This window comes from Nymphaea colorata, chromosome 3 (genome assembly GCF_008831285.2).
Source record: "Nymphaea colorata isolate Beijing-Zhang1983 chromosome 3, ASM883128v2, whole genome shotgun sequence".
Lineage (NCBI taxonomy): Eukaryota > Viridiplantae > Streptophyta > Magnoliopsida > Nymphaeales > Nymphaeaceae > Nymphaea > Nymphaea colorata.
The window spans coordinates 8,112,109-8,131,421 of NC_045140.1; the positions used below are offsets into that span (position 1 = coordinate 8,112,109).

Sequence of the window (19,313 nt, forward strand, 5' to 3'; positions counted from 1 at the left end):
TATCCATTGCATGTTTTTAGAAAGAACATGTTGCCACTCAATCTACAACATGGACAGTAATTGTTCCAAACTAGCAATTTCATGAAATAAAGGATTGAAAAGAAAACCTCAAAGTGCTTCCTTGTTTTGAATATGCCTTTTGGTAGAAATCATAGCACCAAACCAACTTTAACCATCATCCACTCTTAAGGTAGCTATGGATTAGAAGCTCATGCTATGATTTGAGGAGATTTAGATCTGAAATGAAGTTTGCCCTCACCCAAAGGGAAAACTCTATTCTTTGATTTTGTGGCCAATTGAAAGATTGGTAAATCAAGCAGCACTCCTTTCATATTTTGTCAATCTTCTGTTGTAGTCAAATGGGGCAATATTCAAAGGCCACTGAGAAACTCGATGCCCAAATTTTTCAGATCACTACTGGAAAGGTTGTTTGTCAGCACCAGCTCAACCATCCCCTCTTGAAAGAGGAGGTGATCTACCGCTAGATACCTTGCAGGAACGACCTCAATTTTGTAGAGGGTTTGTGGAATTTAGTGAGCATGAGCTGCCAAAGGCTTGTAGTAACCAAGCAACCAAAAAACAAATGATTAATAGACTCCTCGTTTGATAGACAAAGGGGGCATTTATCCGATAGATAAAAACCCTCTACGTTGAAGGTTGTCTATAGTGCTCAACTTGTATTTGCTCGCGATGTAGGCATACCACTAGGCCCTTGGGGGAACAACTGTGTATCAGACCAAACAATTGACATCAAGGTCATGCTGAATGACAATCTTTAAATCTGCAACAGAAAATGAACGTGTGGTTTCTATGGCATAGAACTCAGAGAAATGGACATTGAACAACAAAATGCCCTCCCCCAGTCATCCAACCACACTCAAGCTGTAAAGTCATTCCCCACAAACCATCTACCCTCTTTTTTAATGGTGTCTCAACCCCATTATATTCATTTCTAGGGTCGTAAGTCTTTGGCCTTACCCTTTCGCGTCTAGAAACTGTAATTCATGAGATATTTTTTCCAAGCAAGGGAGGCTCAAGAAAATGTTTAATGTCCAACCTTCAAAGCAAGATTCCCTAAGCATACTTTGTTTAGGTAGTTTAGGTATGTAATGCTTCTCAACCCCATACTCTACTCCCCTTTCGGTTTGCAAAGCTTATTCCATGCAACTAAGTGGTGTTTGCAGCATCTTAAGTTAGAGCTCTATAAAAAAATAGCTGCAAGAGACTCGAGTACTTGAATAATTTTTTTCGGAAGTTTGAAAGGGGAACATGAGAAAAATATTAGAGGTATAAAGAAAGATTGAAGTAGACATAATCTGCCCGCATTAGAGAGTAGCAAGGCCACACCTTCAATTTTATTTGAACTTTTGGTAGAGGTCAAGAGTAAGTTTTTCCAAAAAGATGTGGAGCCCCAAGTACTTAATGGGGGAGGGCGGCAAGGGGCCAACCCGTTGAGGCAACAACCAAGTTGCTCAAGTCTCCATGGGCATTGAAAGTTACTATTCTCGATTTAGCGTCACTAACTCTCGTACCAGCTTTGATCTCAAAATCTCCTATAGTACTTTTGATTTCTTGAAGAAACTCAACCCTTGAGTGGGAAGGACATTATGTCATCAACAAAAAACAGTGCCACGAGCGCTTTCCCAATCCTTGGGAGAGTTGGCCCACAGAGCTTGTTCATGTTCACACTATGCATAATGCACCTATGGAAACGCTTCATGACAGTAACAAAGAAGAGGGGTGACATTGAGTCTCTTTATATGAAGCCAGGAGAGCTATCAAAGTATTAACCCACAACACCATCCATTGAGATTGCAATTGAGGCTGTGGAGATGAGGTCATAATGTGTGCTATCCATGTATCATGAAAGTTTAAGAAAGTAGGGAATTTCTAAGAAAAATCTAGTTTATTGATAAATTCAATTGACAACACATTAATGGGACGCAGTGGCCAAACATTAAGGTTCCAATTAACGTACTTATGAGAAGGTTGTGCAAGTGGGATGGAAGGATTGTGTGGAAAAACCGTGAACTCGGTAACGTCGATGAACGGTGGGGATGGCCTCAGGTGCAGATATCCATCCGGACCGTGCGTTTCCCAACCAGCGGCAGAAAATGAGTCTCTACCTGCCCAAAGAGAATGCCGGAGGAGGAAGAACTACGGAGATAATACCTGGGATTGATTTGGTGGAGAAGAGTACGGCGGCGAGATTGTGGTCTCTTCGGCCATCGTTTTAGTGGAGAACTAGAGGAGCACGTCGGCGGGAGGTGGTTCCGATGGATCGAGATGGGCGCGGTTGGTGCAGTTCAAGGGCGAAGAGGCAGTGGCGAGCGGTGAAGACGCAGCGGCAAAGACGCGGACGCGCCCGACGGTCGGAAAAATAATTCAGTAAAATGATGTCGGACACTCGAGGTCGAATTTTGAATTCTGGATTCTTTTACCAAGTCCACTCTAAATTTGAGAAAAAAAAAAGAAAGCGCTTTGTCCGCAGTGAAAAAGCTTTTAAATGTTGTTACGTGAATGCCTTTCCCGTGGATCAAACCCGCACTGAAAATCTCGTGTACTGGAAGCAATTTTCTAATTTTCTACTTTAATTTTTATGAGTACGTGAAAGTTTTTAAAAAATTAAGCAGTATCGGGCGATATGAGTCTGCACGGAATTTTCCCACAATCCATTATCTACTCCATGCACTGACAGGAGATTCAAAGCCCTTCGTTTTTTGGTGCATTGAGGTCTAGATGGATAATAGGCCGCTTTTAATTGGATGGAACACTTTGCAGTTTAAGACTATGCGCCCTTTACCCTATGCAACTATGCTATGCTCTTTGAAGCAAGTGGACACGGCGTTTATGAGATCTCTATCAGTCAATAAACGAAAGAAGCCGCATGTGCAACTCATAATATACGACCATTTTCCCCATAAAATTTGACTTGCTGATAGATAGGCCTGGGCGTCGGGCCCGGGCCCGATCAGGCCGAGTCCAGCCTATTAAGAACATTTAAATTAAAAAATTATTTTTTTTAAATTTTTTTGTTTTAATAGTATATATTATTATTAATAAATATATTTTATATTAAAAAAATTTATAATTAAAAAATTATTTTTTAATTTTAAATGGATCAGGCCCAGACGCTGGCTATTGGGCCGGGCCTGGGCCAGGCTCACCGGCCCGATGCCTACCCTTACTTGCTGATGCCATTAAAAAATATGGGTAAAATTGAAAATTTTCATAATCCTAGGTGTCACACTGAATAAATACAAGTCCACTAAGCTCCACCAAGGGTATTTATGTGCATCATGTATATTTAAGTACAAAATAATAAATATTACCCACAGGGGTCTTCATACCCATAAGGGGTAAGATTTGGAACACATAAGTATCCTAGAAATCACATACAAAATAATAAATATTACCCATAAGGGTTTTCATACCCATAAGGGGGTAAATGTGGAACATAAAAATATATTTGATAAATCTTAGAAAAATTAGATTAAGAAAGGTTTAATTATTGAACTAGACACAATGTTGTTAAATACGTTGAGGTGAAGCAAGGCAATTGAGCCAATAGCATAAAATCGCATTCATAATGTAACATCCCGAAACCCAGTCTTTTTTTTTAAGCAGAGCATTCACAATCACATAACTTTTGTAGTTGGCATAGGTCCGATTTGTCCTCAAGCGTCCATAGATGGTCATAGGTCAAAATTATATATCTACCAAGGTCTCCCTTGCTCATTATGGTGGCGCATCAAAATCACCTGAGAAACAGTAAAAATTCAAAGCACGAGTGTGGTTTCTCATACTCAGTAGGCCCACCTACGAGGTTTGTGAAGATGTAATTCATGCATCGACAATAATATATCACAACATTATAACAGGATGATTTCACACCAGGAATATAAAATATGTAAACAAAACTATCATTCAGTATCATCTATGCATTGCTTTATTCAATATCACTAAAAATTAACCTGTGTGGCACAATGACAGACGATACATTGTTTCCTTGATCATCTTTTACTTAATTTCTACTTATTTAAAATATTGTTGCAGTTTTCCCACTGATCGACCTCAATGAGATGTTTTCCGCTAATACATACTAAGGGCGAGGGAAAAACTTAAGGCATCTACCGTGCCAGGTCACATCAGACCTACCTTATGAGCCGTATATCCACATTGAGCCGAAAGTCTCATCGGACTTCTCACGTCTGAGCAAGGTCATTACCCAAACAACCCCACCAAGTATTCTCAGGTGGTACACAACATAAGACCATCGTCTTGATACAATTACAATTGCACCATCGCTCGCCACCCCTCAGAACTATGTCGCTCCATCGTGCTTCCAATTCATCTCGATACAAGAAAATGCACATTTACTAACACACAGTTTGTGTTCGTAAATGTCTTTTCCAACGCAGCCGACACGTTACTAATTTTGTTACTAAAGGCCAACTGAAAAAGGATTTCCTTACAAAAAAATGTCATGTGTTTATTGTTAGTAACGATTTTTTATAAACAATTCTAACGAAGTGGCTGAATTACAAATTGTAATTAGTAACAAAATCAAATGTGTTACATATTAGAATTAGTAACGCAACTTGCTGCGCTAAACATTTTTTTTTTTTAAATTCAGCCGTAGCTTCCCAAATGGGTGCACGTTCCTGATACAAAACTAGGTGTCCTCTCTGGTTCTCCACATTAGATTTATTCATGACAAACAATTATCAAGTTTCAATGAAAACCAATCAAATTATCAGGATTTACAGTACCTGAAATCCAAACACTGACCGAAGCCAGTCAAATAAATCAAGATCTTGTCTGATACTGTCTTGATATGCAGTACGAACAAAAGATTGAGGCCAAGGAAGTCCACCAATTTTTTTCAAAGCATGAACTTCAGCTTTTATCTACAAGACAGAAGTTACATAATATTAGCATGATCCAAACTAGAAATGCTATAAAAGAGTAATAGGCACGAAGAAGACAAGAAATAAAGAAATTCAGAGTCAGAAATAATTGTTATGAACCAACATGTTCTACAGCAACTAGGTAATAAACGCAAGACAAATTTCAGGCAAGTTCATTGTTGGAGGAGTGGTAGCAATTGCATGAAGGAGAAGAATGTTGCATGGTACATACTGCTCCCTCATTTTCTCAACTTCTATAGCCTACTTCAAAATATGAAAATTACAGAATATTAGTACATGGAATGTAGGCCTGGGCGTCGGGCTGGGCTGGCCTGACTAGGACGTGCCATTTAAAAGATCGGCCAGGGGCTGGATACCGGGCCTCGTCAACCCGCTCCGAGACCCGGCCCGGCCCGTTTTTAAATTGATAGCAGGCCAGGGCTGGGTTCCAAAGTTCATATGCTTCATCCAATAATCCAGCCCTGCCAAGTAAATCCACCATGCAACCATAATGATCAATCTTCGGCTCAATCCCAAACTTATTCCTCATAGACTCAATAAAATTGCGCCCCTCATTTACAAGACCTGCATGGCTACATGCATTCAGTAACCCAATGAAGGTTATGTCAGTGGTTTGAAATTCTAATTCAATAAATTCTGAGAACAGCTGCAAAGCTTCTTTGCTCTTGCCAGTGGTTTGAAATTCTAATTCAATCAATTCTGAGAACAGCTGCAAAGCTTCTTTGCTCTTGCCATGCATGGCAGAGCCTGCAATCATGGCATTCCAAGACACTTTATCCCTCTCCTGCATATTGTCAAATCATCCAAATCACCACACTTGCAGTACATATCTGTCAAAGCCATGTTCACACGCACCCTTGTATGAAACCCAATATTCTTAACATACGAATGAACCCATCTTCCAGACTCAATAGAACCCAACTAGGCACAGGCTGATATAATAGAAAGCATTGCCACCTCATTGGGCTTCACATTAAATTCCCTCATCATTGATTGAAACAGAGCCAACTTGTGGCGAAGCATGTAAATCACAAGCTACTTTAGAACAGATAAACAACAAACCACTCCCAATACAACATTTCTCACAACTCGAGTAAACCCAAAAAGTCATAAGACGAACAGTTTTTCTTCCAGCAAGTTAAAGGAATGAAAAAGAAGCACATGGTCAATAATCAAAGGCTGAAACAAGAATACTGATGAATCTAGGGCTGGGCGCCGGGCAGCCACCGGGTATTCGGCACGGGTCAGAAGTTATAGTATCGAGCTTCAGTCAGTTGTGCCTGACCCGGCCCGACATCATAACGGGCCGGGTTAACTAAATTGGCCCGTTGGGGCCCGTTAAGGCGTAACTCGAAAGTTCGGCTTTGAGTCTTCAACAAACAATTCGACATTAGGGTTTTCGTTTGGGGACAGTTAAGAGCTGAGCCACCACCACCGTCGCTGCACCGCTGCCGGTCCGCCACAGCCGTTGTCGACCTTCTGGCTGCCAGCGTAGTGCTCACCTTCCCTCCCTCCCCACCTGCCTGCTGCTACTTGCATTTTGTCGCCAACTTCATGTAAACGAGAACAACAACCGATTCAACACAGCATCTACAACTCTCTGACATCTAGTCCGGAGACAACGTGGGCTCGAGAATCGCTGTATATTCCGATCAGGAAAGCAAAGCGGAGCCTCGACTATCCACCACTCTTGGAGTATTTTACTGAATTGAGACTTTTAGATCAAGTTGTTTATCATCATGAATGCTCTTTTGGTTATAAAGGCTAAAAGAGCATAATGCAACTACTTATGCTCAAAATTTTTGAAGTTTTTATTTATCATCATACGATTCTTCAGCTTAAGAGTTGAATCATTTAATGTGTTTAGGTTGTTTGGATTCCACTCAGATAGTAAGTTATGTCTTTCCACTCCGAGAATGAAGAATATCGTCCGATGGCAGATATGGAGGAGAATGAATCGTCTTCATCTTCTGAAAAGAAAGTTGAATCCAAGAGAAAAAAAAGGTCGATAGTATGGAATGACTTCACGTTAGTACAATATAAGGAGAAATAGTATGCAAAATGCAACCATTGTGGTGAACGATTTAGTGGACATAGTTATAATGGTACAAGTCAATTAAAATGACATAGAGTTAAATGTACCAAAAAAAAATTACTGAAGGAAAACAAAGACCTTTGTTATTTGGAGTTAGTGAATCTGGTGTCACTTCTTTATGTCTACATAAATTTGATATGGAGACCATAAGAAACTGTATGGTTAAATGTACAATAATACATGCACTTCCTTTCAATTTTGCATAATATGAATATTATAACGATCTTCTAAAGGCTTGCAATTCAAAGTTTTTCTATTTTCTAGAAAAACACTTACAAAAGAGGTTCAATCAATGTTCAAGGCTGAAAAGATGAGATATCAAGGAGTTTTAAATAACCACGTGTAGCGGGTTTCATTGACATTTGATATGTAGTCCTCACAACAGACATTAGGATACTTATGCTTGACAACCCAATATGTTGATACAGATTGGCAATTGCATTCTCATATACTTAATTTTGCACATGTGCCTTCACCACATAATGCAAGTTGTATATGTGACATTTTATTAGAGTGCATTACTGCTAAGTGGGAAATTCAATTGAAGTTGTTTTCTGTTACTGCTGATAACTGTTCAACAAATGATAGTAGAATAAATTTACTAAAGACCATAGAAAGAAAAAACAATATTTCATTTCCATGAGAGGGGAATACTTTTCACATTTGTTGTGGTGCACATATTATAAATCTCATGGTTAAAGATGATATGAATGATATGGATGATACAATTTCAAAAATTCGTGACAGTGTCAAATATGTAAGGGGATCACCAAAACGACTACCTGCTTTCAAGCAATGTGTAAAGGCAATGGGTTTGGATGAGAAAAAAAGTTTAAACTATGATATTCCTACTCAATGGAATTCTATATTTATAATGTTGAGAGATGCATTGTTATTCAAAGATGTATTTCAACATTTGGCATTGTGTGGTCCTAATTATGCATGTTTGCCTTTTGAGGATGAGTGGTCTCATGCAATTGATTTATGTCAGTTCTTAAAGGTATTCTACAATGCAATAAATCTATTCTCTACCTCTAAGCAAGTAACAACTAATCTTGTATTTGAAAAAATTTTATCAATTTACCATCATTTGTGTATACATCGTGAAGCATTAAATGAACATATAAGAGCATTGATATAAAAAATGCAAGAAATATTTGACAAATACTTCAAGATACAATATTCTTTTTGCAATTGCAGTTGTTTTGGATCCTAAGTTCAAGTTGTCATACTTGAAGTATTTGTTTGATGATTTGAATAAATTTGGTGCAATGGTCAAATATGAAGATATAGAGAGCATCCTACATGAATTATATGTTGAGTACAAAAATATGTATGATGATAGTGACACAAGTAATATGTAAAAGGGCAATGCATCCACTAGTACCATGATTGCAACAGAAGAGTATAGAAGTCTGGATAGATGTGGTTTCAAAGCATACTTCAACTCTATATCTCTTGTAGCGGCTCACATAGATCTAGACCAATATTTGAGTGATCCAATGGAAGAAATTGCATCTACTGAAGACTTCAACATATTATCTTGGTGGAAGACAAATGAAAACAAATATAAAATTATAGCAAAGATGTATTAACCATTCTTGTATCTACAATTGCTTTAAAATCTGCATTTAGCATATCAAGAATAATCCTTAATGATTATCGATGCTCATTGCTTAACTACTCCTGAAAATATAGAATCATTAATTTGCACAAAGAGTTGGATTTGTGATGCACACAACTTGTGTGAAATGTAAGTTGTTCAAAGTTTGATCTAATTTATTTTACATATTACCATAGTAGTGTGCTTAAATTAATATATGTTACAGTTCTCATGATGCAGAACATTCTGACAAGGAAATTTAATCCAATGCATGATTATCATGGTAAATTTTTTATTAACTTGTAGTGTTTAGTATTCTATGCAGGACCTTTAAGTTGCTCTCTCTCTCTCTCTCCACACTCACATGTATGCTTGTAGACAAGCACCTATTAATTTCTATTAACATTTCTTTTCATGTTAAATTGCAGATTTGCTGATGGACTCTGAAGATGTTTGCTTTGATTTTCAAACTCTGCTTATGGAACATTTTTATTTTTGTTTCAGCTGTCAACTACTTATTGACTGCTCTCGAATATTACTTGTTTGTCTACCTTGTTCAATGACAACAACACTAATGTTGAATAGTGAGGAACTTTAACGCAACTTTGGTCTTCTGGCCATCATTGGCTTGTTTTTAAATTGATAGCCGAGCCGAGGCGGGCTGGGTTCCAAAGTTCATATGCTGCATACTAATGTCAACCATAATGCTCAAACCTATGAAAAGCTAACGACGCCTAGAAGACCAAAGTTGCATTGAAGTTCCTCACTATTCAACATTAGTATTGTTGCCATTGAACAAGGTAGACAAACAAGTAATATTCGAGAGCAGCCAATAAGTAGGTGACAGCAAAATTTAAATGGTCCATAAGCAGAGTTTGAAAATCAAAGTAACATCTTCAGAGTCCATCAGCAAATCTGCAATTTAACATGAAAAGAAATGTTAATAGAATTTAACAGGTGCTTGTCTGCTACATGTGAGGGTGGAGAGAGAGAGCAATTTAAAGGTCATGCATAGAATACTAAACACTACAAATTAATAAAAAATTTACCATGATAATCATGCATTGGATTAACTTTCCTCGTCAGAATGGTGCTCTACATCATGAAAACTGTAACACATATTAATTTAAACACACTACTATAGTAATGTGTAAAATAAATTAGATTGAACTTTAAACAAACTTACATTTCACACAAGTTGCGTGCATCACGAATCCAATTCTATATGCAGATTAACGATTCTACATTTTCAGGAGTAGTTGAATTAGCATCGATAATTATTAAGAATTCTTCCTGTAGACCGTATTATGTTCACCAATACGCCAAAAAGACACTCGAAACTGGAAGGATAACCCACCCGGTCGATTGCCGAGCGTCCTACGACACAAGAGCGGGATTCCGACCCAGTAGTTCCGCAACTACTACCATGGTTTTTGCCAACGGGGATCCCCCATTCCGAAAGGTGAAGCGGGGGACCGAATTAGGATGAGATGGAGGGATCTCCACTATGAATGCATCATTTCAAGTCGTTAATACATCGTAAGAATAGCTCCCAAAACCAAAAGAGAGATGAATGGAAGATGCCTCTTGTCTAGGGTGATCTTCAAAAATGCCATAATAAGAAGAATAAATAAGACTAGGATAAGAAGAAGAATCAATAATAATAGAAAATGGATCAAAAGTTCCCGAAAGGCTAGATGATGATTCAAGACTATAAGTATAATCCTCAATAGTGGTGGTGGAGGGCGTTGTCGTCTGTTCGACTGAATTGGTAGACAAAGTGACAACTGTATTGCTTGACAGAGATGTCTCACTTGAATTCAAACTGTCTTCATCAAAAAGGAAAATTCGGAGGGGCAGGATCATGATATATCTGAATAAGCAAAAATTCCCTCCATAAATAATTCCTATACGAGCCTCAGAAGGAAGCAAAGCTCAAAATCGCCAATTGGCAAATACATGACGTTTTCTGGCATAGTCCAAGCGGACCCACTGAAAAAGCTAAACGTTTGATCATTCATAAGGGATACCCTCTTTCTGCACGGATGTGTAATGCGCTTAGCTTTGGCTGTCATCGCTCTGCTTCAGCACAGGGTGGAGGATGACCCGAATTTGTTGATTCACGACATCGAGTGCTTGCACTTGAGATCTCGTGACTCGATATACTGAATGCAGATTCTAAAGCAATTGTAGATACAAGAATGACTAATACATCTTGAGCTATCTCTACTACAATTTTATATTTGTTTTCATTTGTCTACCACCAAGATAATATGTTGAAGACTTCAGTAGATGCAATTTCTTCCATTGGATCACTCAAATATTTGTCTAGATCTGTGTGAGCCACTACAGGAGATACAAAGCTGAAGTATGCTCTGAGACCACATCTAGCCAGGCTTCTATACTCTTCCGTTGCAATCATGGTACTAGTGGATGCATTACCCCTTTGCATATTATTTATGTCACTATCATCATACATATTTTTGTACTCAACATATAATTCATGTAGGATGCTCTCTATATCTTCATATTTGACCATTGCACCAAATTTATTCAAATCATCAAACAAATACTTCAAGTACGACAACTTGAACCTAGGATCCAAAACAACTACAATTGCAAAAAGAATATTGTAGCTCTTAATGTATTTGTAAAATATTTCTTGCATTTGGCATATCAATGTCTTTATATGTCCATTTGATGCTTCACGATGTATATGCAAATGATGGTAAATTGATAAAATTTCTTGAAATACAAGATTAGTTGTTACCTGCTTAGAAGTAGATAATACATTTGTTGCATTGTAGAATACCTTTAAGAACTTATATAAATCAAATGCATGAGATCATCCTCAGAAGGCAAACATGCATAATTAGGATCACATGATGCCAATTGTTGAAAGACATCTTTGAATAACAATGCATCTCTCAACATTATAAATATAGAATTCCATCGAGTAGGAACATCATAGTTTAAACTTTTTTTCTCATCCAAACTCATTGCCTTTACACATTGCTTGAAAGCATGTAGTCATTTTGGTGATCCCCTTACATATTTGACACTGTCACGAATTTTTGAAATTGTATCAAGCACATCATTCATACGATCTTTAATCATGAGATTTATAATATGCACACCATAACGAATGTGAAAGTATTCGCCTCTCAATGGAAATGAAATATTGTTTTTTCTTTCTATGGCCCTTCTTAGTAAACTTATTCCATTATCATTTGTTGAACAGTTATCAACCGTAACAGAAAACAACTTCAACTGAATTTCCCACTTTAGGAGTAATGCAGATAAAATGTCACATATACAACTTGCATTATGTGGTGGAAGCACATGTACAAAATTAAGTATATGAGAATGCAATTGTCAATCTGTATCAATATATTGGGTTGTCAAACACAAGTATCCTAATGTCTGTTGTGAGGACCACATATCAAATATCAATGAAACCCGCTACACGTGGTTATTTAAAACTCCTTGATATCTCATTTTTTAGCTTTGAACATTGACTGAGCATCTTTTGTAAGTGTTTTTCTAGAAAATGGAAAAACCTTGAATTGCAAGCCTTTATAAAATCGTTATGATATTCATATTCTACAAAACTGAAAGGAAGTGCATGTAGTATTGTATATTTAGCCATACATTTTCTTACAGTCTCCATATCAAATTTATGTAGACATAAAGAAGTGGTACCAGATTCACAAACTCCAAATGACAAAGTTTATTGTTTTCGATTAGTAATGTTTTTTTTGGTACAATTAACTCTATGTCGGTTTAAGTGACTAATACCATTATAACTATGTCCACTAAATCGTTCACCACAATGGTTGCATTTTGCATACTATTTCCCCTTATATTGTACTAATGTGAAGTCATTCCATACTATTGACATTTTTTTCCTCTTGGATTCAACTTCCTATTCAGTAGATGAAGACGATTCATTCTCCTCTATATCTGCCATCAGATGATATTCTTCATTCCCAGAGTGGAAAGACATAACTTACTATTTGAGTGGAATCCAAACAACCTAAACACATAAAATGATTCAACTCTTAAGCTGAATAAAAGGCTAACAAGAATCGTATGATGATAAATAAAAACTTCAAAAATTTTGAACATAAGTAGTTGCATCATGCTCTTTCAGGCTTTCAGCCTTTATAACCAAAAGAGCATTCATGATGATAAACAACTTGCTCTAAAAGTCCCAATCCAGTAATAACATGATAAACAACTAATTTTATCAAAGCATAGCCAATTCGTTTTCTTTCCTAGGCCAAAATTGTCTGATGCCTGATTTGTAATATCACTGAACCTACATTTGTCTTCAAGTCAACTTCGAAACCAAAGTGGTTCAATTAAATTGGGTTTAGCCTGAGACTTCACAATTTCTATAAGCGTTGCTCATTTTCAACTAGTTACACAAATTCATTTCTCTTGAAGGCCAACCTGCTCATTGTCATGGTGACGACTGACGAAAAAGGGCAGCAGAACTGAAGATCAGAGTAGCAAATATATTGACATGAACTAGGAAACGAAATGGAAAACCGCCACACAGTCACACTCTCACCAGTTCAAGGCGATCAATTAAATTCGTGACAAATTGTCAAAAATTAACCGACAGGTAAAGAACTAGTAAAACCCACCATTACTAGAACCAGATTCAAGGAAAATGTTCCCTGGAACAACAGACATCAAGGGAAAACCATTTCTAGTTCCTACCCGCATTTTCTCTTTACAAATAGACAACCAAAGAAAAATTGTACCAATAGCAAATTCAAGCCATTAATCTAAAAACTAACTATCAAACTATGCAATATCCAAACTAAACTAAAAAGAAAATGAGAAATAGAAACAAGTAGTCAACCTAGCATAATGTCGTGACCATCATTTGCACATAGCAATAGAAACATAAACGAGAAAACCGAACGTGGACCAAGAATCTCATGAAAACTCAAAAGCTAACAAATACATGCATATTATTATTTAATTAATTAAAAGAAGCAACCATCATTTGCACATCTAGGCAAAACAAGTTTAAAAAAAAGTTAAACAAGGCAAGCTTCATCTATTGAGGACAAGTTATTAAAATAGGAAAAGCAAAAAAATAAAATACTCCAAGAGTGGTGGATAGTCGAGGTCCCACTCTGCTTTCCTGTTCGGAATATACACCGATTCTCGAGCCCACGTTGTCTCCGGATCAAATGTCAGAGAGTTGTAGATGTTGTGTTTAATCGGTTGTTGTTCTCGTTTACATGAAGTTGGAGACAAAATGCAAGTAGCAGCAGGCATGTGGGGAGGGAGGGAGGGAAGGTGAGCACTACGCTAGCAGCCAGGAAGTCGATGGAGGTTGTGGCGGACCGACAGCTGTGCGGCGACGGTGTTGGTAGCTCAGCTCTTACCTGCCTGCAAATGAAAACCCTAATGTCGAATTGTTAGTCGAAGACTCGAACAGCCGAAGTCGAATTTTCAAGTTAATGCCTTAACGAGCCCCAACAGGCCAATTTAGTTAACCCGAACCTGGCCCGTTATGATGTCGGGCCGGGTCGGGCACAACGGGCTAAATCCCGATACTATAACTTCTAACCCGGACCCGAGCTCGACCGGTCTGGGTACCCGATGGCGGCCCAGTCCGACGCCCAGGCCTAATGGAATGCATTTGTCACTTTCATATAAGAGCAATAGCGAGTTAAAAGAAAGTCATACTTCACAGGTTGACTTCCTTGTTAATTTTTTGTTCAGGTTCCAGGTTTTCAAGGACATAATATAGAATAGATGCAAGCTGACAGCTTTTGGCCATCTTGTCACTGAGAATTTCCACCAACAGAAAATAGGTGCTGAAAATCATTGTCACATATATCATATACGGGTATTATACGACGAGGAATTTTTTTGGTATATATATTGGGAAAATCTTGACAAATTTTTAACAAATTTAAACATTTAATAAACCTGAAAATTATAAAAAAATAAAATACAAAAAAGGGAGAAAAAAAACATGTATAATACGTGTTTTTTTCGAATAATATGCATTGTATGTGACAATGCTGAAAATCAGACAATTGTCCCTGCACTTCACAGAAATTCATACTTTTTTTATTAACTCAACATTAAGATAAGAAAATTATGGAGTTCTCTTCTGAAGTTGTTCCTTGATATTCTTCTCATAAAACTCTTGATATCCAATGCCATCTTCAATTTTCTGTCTTGAAGCCATCTCATCCAAATTCTGTTGTTGGATTCAACAGCAATAGATGAATAGACTGCTCAGTTCTTGGAACCATGTGCAAACAGGAGAGATGTTTCAACCATGCCTACCTCTTCATGATCTGATGCACATTTTCTGCACATAAGACTATCATTGAGCAGAAGAACAGCTCCACATAGAGGAACACCTTTTGACAGCATACTTAAAATTTCAATTACCCAGCCATTAGGAGGATTTACTTTCCTAAAAGGAGAGAATCTTGGTCTTGAGCCACAGTTTTATAGCCACCAAAACCTGTTCCTGCCACTTCTGCTTAAAGAATGCCTCAGAGCATGTCTGCCAACCATCCCTTTTTATATGCATAATGGATTGAACATGCGCAGAATGATACACATGATTCCTAATTGTCCAAATTCTCCATATAAACAACATTAAAGCAAAGTATCCACAACTTTTTGAATTCTTTACAAGTAGAACCAAAGTCTCCATTAGGAAGGATAGAATTCCAAACCATGCCATAACATATAACAAAATGGATTTAGGAACAAAGCAGAAGAAAATGATGTGCTGTTGATCCTCCACAGAAGAAAAAAGCAGCCTCCACTGAGAGGCTAAAAGCCTAAAGCAATACCCATTTGCCTCCATCACTAGCCTGCCATAACTCCCCATATAAACAAACCAATTGGCCCCTGGAATTGAATTTGAGAGTCAAATCTTTCCATGCCAACTGATAGTTCCTTTAATACAAATATTTTGTCAAGCTCTAGACAAAATTACCTGGCCATTATGCCTCCAAATCAGAGAATCGTTCCCCATAGAAAGATGGGTCTGAAGACACTGAGCAATGACAGGCCATTCTGCCCATTGTCCCTCTCTGTTTCTGTCACCAGAGATGATGTCTCTAACAAACGGGCCAATTTCATGCTGCACCTGATCATAATCTTCAAAAGTGACGAGATAATTAGATCAATCCAAGATTTTACAAGACTTCCATCTCTTATTTTCAACATTACAAGACTTAATTCCCCCTTACTCAGGGCCATGCTGCTGCTTTAAGAAACATGGACAGCACACTCATTTGGGCCACATGAGGACTCACCCTAGCCCTCATACAATATCTATCACCGCACCATCCAAGGGACTTTGGAGGCCTTCTAATGCGAACAAAGAGTATAGGACAATCGTCAGCTCCCAACAACCCCCCTGCTGGGCATATACATTTCACCTTCTTCTTCTTCTTATTCTTCTTCTTCTTCTTCTTCTATGCTGCAATTGCTTATTGTGTCTCATTGATATGGGGCCAGAAATGCTGGTCACACTCTGTGAAGAAGAATGTTCCAATGTCCCCTCGGGGACATTGGAGTTCTTCCAAAAATGAAACTTTCAGCAATGCACAATTTGTGAAGGGAAATTAACCGTCTTCCCTTTTCAACTTTCTAGGGGGTTTAGATGTAGGGTAGGTGCCTTTAGCTAACTGAATGTCTTGATGGAGTCGGGACCAGTATCAAGTCCATCCAACCATCAAGGATCGCAGAAAGTGGAACAGTCTGTACAACAAACAGTAAATCAGAAGGTAAGTAAATAATATGATTTCAGAAGCTCTTGTGCGTTGGGGGGCTTGGGCCTTGATCCTTTTTGGCGTTTCAAAAAACAGTCTAGCAACTGCCCTTTTAAGTTGCCAGTCAAAATTAGAAGCCCCCGACTCCGCCCCTGTTGGTCAAACCATATGACCGAGATAGGGTGGCTTCGCTGGTTGGGATTGGTGCTTTGGTATGGTAACAAAAGAGCACGATATATCAAAATCAATCCCTATACTATTATGCATAACCCTTTCCACATCTCAAAATTTCCACTATATAAGCTAAAATTATATAATCTCCCAACATTGTGAAAGGAAAATCATTTGTAGGTAGTTGCTGGAGAAACATCTCTTGCTAACTAACAAGTTTTGTGATACTTGCCACAAGAATAGACATGATCTAGAATCTGGAAACAGAATAATAACAAACCTTGCAGTTGGCATCAGGAGCAAATTTGTCAGCAATAACAACATCAGAGGGCAACAAGAGAGATACTCCTTCGGCTTTGGCTTTCTCAAGAAAGATCGAGCTTATCCTCTTCCACTAGTGGTGATCCCACTGAAAGACCTTGTGCCTTCTAAAATGTGAAGATCATTCCTCCACCAAGAAGAAGAATATCAACCTTTTCCAGTAACGACTCAATCACTCCTATCTTTGATGACACCTTTGAACCTCTAACAATGGCAGCAAATGATCTTTTAGCATCAAAATAAGTTTTCCGAAACTGCTTTTCATCATAGACCAGTAAATTAAAAGGATACAAGCAGCAATACCCGAAGCCAAGTGAAACTTTTACAGTTTGACCATAAACCAGCACATGAAAAGGAAACAGAAAGCAATATATGAAGGAAAAGAGAGTTATAAATGTTTTGAAAAATGTTATATAAAGGAACAAGTGATAGAAATTGATGCGAAGCAGGATCTGAACTGAAAATGTGAAAATCAAACTTTATGTGTGTAAGAAAGAGGAGAAAGGGAGGGAAGAGATGACTTATAACCCATACACCCATCATAGAATCATACTGGTCTGAATTGTCCAGGAACCATTAATAATTGATCCCCTCAGACATGAAACTATTGCACAGAAGAAGAGGGCTATACAGTGCTCAATAGATTTTAAATACGCTCTCTTTACAAAAGAAAGTGCTAAAATTGAAAAAGAACTATACCTTTCTGCCCTCCTCCCCGATTATCCATCTGGTTAATCTGCTTGGATCTGCAGCGGAAAATTGCAGGTGGCAGTGATCCCAAGGTTTGATCCTATCTGCTCATACTGCCTTAGTGCCGCTTTCATCTCTACCATGACGCTGGTGTCATCTAACCCTTCCATTATTGGCAGCTGCAAGACTTCTTCGTAGTGCTTTTCCTTCTCTAGCTCGTGCTGGAATGTCTCCAGAGCAGGGCCCTGCTTGTATTACAAGACTGAGCAGCAGTTTGGCGAGAGAGATGGGACACCTTTGCAAAGGGGAGCGGCAGCCGGAACAGAGAGAAAGGATCTTTCGGTTCTCTGTGAAAGCCGGAGCAAGGAGACGGGAGCTTCACAGGATGGGACAAGGAAGCGAAATAAAAATCCGCGGGAATGGAATTGAATTCACCTGTAGGGTATGACTAACGAAAGAAGGCTGCGCGTTTGGGAAAGTGAGAAGGGATTTTCTAACGCAGAAGGGACATGCATTTCGGGAAAAAAGGAAAAAGAAACCCTACACCACCGCGTTCGGTGTGCGTGTAAATGACTGAAGACTAATTACTAACGCATTGGGTATCTAACTTTGGAAAAAGCGCTATCATTGACACATGGGGTTTGGGCGTTAAGGAAGGGTACTTTTGTAAATGGAGGCTTTGTCATGCCCCTAACAAATTCTGACGCACGCTTCTAGTGCGTTAAAGTAGGTTTGAACTGTTGTAGCGTCTTGTTATTAATCAAGGCACAATCCTTTTATCATCATACATGAATGACAGTTATGTTAAACATGTTGCACTCATTTGAAGCAATTTGACAGGATTTAAGCATTAAATATAAAAATCTAATGGCATGCAATGACAGAACTGAAAAAGACAAACTGGTTCACTCACAACCGGCAAACGTAGAGTCATGAATGATCTCTTAAGTTTGCGAGTTTAAGCAAACTAAGCACCGTTGGGTTAAACTAACTTTACCACAAAACTGTGCACTTAAAATAAAAGTTGAGGGTCAGTTTGGAGTCGAGCCTAGGCCTAGGTTGGCCTTGGCCTTGGCCTGGCCTTAGCTTAGTCATGGTATGACCATGACCATGGCCATGGCTGGTTCGCCATGGTCAACTGGCTTAGCATGGCTGGTCAGCCCTGACTAGCTCAGCCTGGTTAGGGCTAGCTCGGGTCAAACAACCGGGCCTCGCGGAGTGCCGGTGGGCGATGCTGGGCTGGGTGGTAACGTTGGACTCAGCATCACGTGATAAGTTTGTTGGTACGACCCACACGCTTATAGCTGGACCGTTTACTTAAGACTATGAAAGTGCCCCACAAAGTAAACGGTCAAAATTAAAATTCTTCTCCATAGATATGCTCTAGAAATGGAGAGGAATCCGAATATACGTTCATAAATGCAATCGGATAAAGTACAACTTCAAAAATCGTATTTTGTCCATTTATGCTAAAATAAATACCGATTTCAAAAATTTAAATCTTCTCCTATTAATTCTGGTGTAATGTGTCTATTAATATTTTTCTTATATTGTTATCTATTATTGCTTTTATAAAAAACGGGTGATTTTTATGGCTGGTTTCTCCTACTTCTTTTCTGTTTTCAGTGATGCTCAGCCTATGTTTGATTATTTCTAATTCGTTGTTTTCTTCTTCAAGGTAATATTGTTCTTCCTCGTTTACGAGTTTTATTAGTTGCTTAAAAGGATTG

General features: G+C 38.3%; 1 long non-coding RNA gene across 3 annotated transcripts; it reads right to left on the bottom strand.

The window, feature by feature from the left end:
• Nucleotides 1-4,533: 4,533 nt before the first annotated feature.
• Nucleotides 4,534-18,141, bottom strand: LOC116249521 (uncharacterized). Of its 3 annotated transcripts, XR_004171209.2 has the most exons (4): nucleotides 17,593-18,141; nucleotides 16,853-17,097; nucleotides 15,621-16,390; nucleotides 14,063-15,532 (listed from the first exon to the last, which is right to left on the bottom strand). It is a non-coding gene; the product is annotated as an uncharacterized LOC116249521 (long non-coding RNA). The 3 variants fall into 3 exon arrangements; XR_007572984.1 differs by lacking the exons at nucleotides 14,063-15,532; nucleotides 15,621-16,390 and adding an exon at nucleotides 4,534-4,910; XR_004171208.2 differs by having other exon boundaries at nucleotides 14,063-16,390.
• Between the last annotated feature and the right edge of the window lie 1,172 nt (nucleotides 18,142-19,313).